This window comes from Anopheles arabiensis (assembly GCF_016920715.1).
Source record: "Anopheles arabiensis isolate DONGOLA chromosome X unlocalized genomic scaffold, AaraD3 X_pericentromeric_contig0003, whole genome shotgun sequence".
NCBI lineage: Eukaryota > Metazoa > Arthropoda > Insecta > Diptera > Culicidae > Anopheles > Anopheles arabiensis.
Window position 1 is genome coordinate 252,501 of NW_024412081.1, and position 2,500 is coordinate 255,000.

Genomic DNA, 2,500 nt, shown 5'->3' on the forward strand with positions numbered 1-2,500 from the left:
GGAACTCATTCATAACCACCGTGACGGGAGACTTTGCTAGTACGCACGATACTCTGCGCATGTGCACATGTTTTACAACCCAACCAACTTAAGCACCTAGGGGAAGTTGTGATGCCATCTGAACACCCACCGACTGATGCATTGAACGGCTAAAGTTGACCTTCAATCCGAACTGGCACTTTGCGGCGTGGAGGCAGTTGCGCGACCACTCCTATCCCAAACCAACAAAGCATGGTGTATCCTAAGTGTTCGGTACAAGCACACCACGACGGGACACATTGAACGGTTCAGCGATCTCTGCACTAGTGGAAGAACTCCAACGTGATACGGGAGACATTGCTCTAAACCGAACGGCATCTCTGCGCGTTTACTTGACGCACCCCAACTTGGTCAACTGTTGGACTTTTTCGTAATCACGGCGGGACACATTGAACGAGCTCTAACGGATCTCTGCACGCATGGAACATGGTGGCGGGAATCATTGCTAGAACCGAACGGCGCCTCTGCGCGATGTACAAAGCCCAACAGGAACCTCGTATCGGCTGCCGAGCCGGAGCTTGAACAACTTGGACTTTCACCTCTAATTTATATCAACTCACCACTCCCCGAGGGATCCGCAGAATTGCTTCTGGGTCCCGTATCGTTATTGCGATTCGTGTTTGCATTACACTACATTGAACTATTCCAACTTGTTTATCCGCATGGCGAACATTTGCTGCATAGAACATTTAAGTTCCACTTCGCTCTCCCCTACGTGGGTCTGAGCTTCGCTCTCAGGGAAAAAATATGCCACATTTGGTAGGGAGACCCGGTTTCATCACGCTTTGTGCCCTGCACCATATATACCCTCATAAATTTATTCATTGGATTAGATCCAAGGAACACCAGATCATGCACCACAACCCATAATAGCTCATCGAGCTTAGCGTGAATCCTTCGGGTTTCCCTAAGAAGTTCGATTGGTCTTGCAGAGTTTAAAGACAACGAAGCTTAGTTTCAAGCAATGGTTAATATACGCGTATTCTAAACCCTTAGCTGTTACAACTTTTACTTGAAACCATCACGACGAAGTCTTTGGGTCCGTAGACCCGTGATGTACTGCTCCAGGGAACGTTTTGATAGGGTGGAAGCTCAAAATCATAGGTTATAATCATCGGCAGAACCCACCAGACACCACTTTTGCTTCATTAGTTCGGACTATAGGCATACGACGATTTTTATCGCGGAGGGACGTATGACCCAAACGGGGGCTTAATGACCCACTGCCACTGCAAACCATGCTCCTACGACTAAATAGAGGTAAAAACTACGATTTGGTGCAATCTTCATGTTTGACCTCGTAGCAAGGTACCCTCCCTATAGTAGGCAATGAACAAATGATCATAATCCCAGGAGGGCAAAAATGGGAACCCGAAAGGAAAGCGCTGTTGGCGCGCCTAAGCTACTGGCCGTACCCCAACAAAGTTGTCGATTGACATTCTGATTGCACTTTTCATCATCTAGGGTGCGTTCCTTACACGTTTTGAGGTGTTTTAGCGAAAAACATGTTTTGAGCCACACGAGCTCTCCGGCCCGTTCGGTGCACATTTTTGAAAAAGCTAGGAGCTGCCCCTAGGTTCGGGGTGTCACAAAATATTGAAAAGTGGTCAAAAACCGCTATCCAGAATCGGATGTAGAATCATTAGACGAACTTAAAATTGTTCTACAACCCCCAGTCCGACGCCTCGTATTCGAGATATAGCACTTTGTAGGTCTGACCGAGCAATTTTGTACTGAAATGTATGGCGGACATGTTATTCATTAAACAACATTAACTTGCATCGTGCCCTACTTCATCGGCACAGCTACTATCGACTATCTATTGTTGAAATGGATTGAGTTTGACCATTTTAGCTCTTTTCTTATGCCGTGCACCAACAGTGTGTACCGATCAGGGAAAGTACACTACGTACGCGTTCATGGATGTATATGTTGGTACAAGTTGCCGGTCGGAATAGCAGTGCACCAAAACTGTGTACCGATCAGGAAAGTACAAGACGGAGGGCGCAGCCCGAGCGTACGCGTTCATAGATGTCCATGTTGGTACAACCTACATGTACGTACCTTGTTTTTGTATCAAAAGTTCCAATAAAGTGTTTGTATGCTTAAAATGCTTATCTCAACCGGTCACCTTTTGGCCTGCCCTTTTATAGACAGAAACCTAGAACGATACTCGCGATGTTTGTGTTTTTCCATTCGCCCGGGACGACGAAATGAGCTCTGTGCACATCGTGCAGAAAACTGTCTCCTCCTCGTATGTTTTGTCCCTCCACGCATATAATCACCCACATTTGTGTTCAACACGGACGGCGCAGCCCGAGCGAACGCGTTAATGTTTATGTTTGTGCACACTAAAGTTACAATCCTAGGATTTGGTTATTGCGTCGCAGTGCCCGACCGTCGCGGACACCATTCTTGGACAAAAGTCCAAGTACGTAGAGTACATTCCCTAGGTATGTGC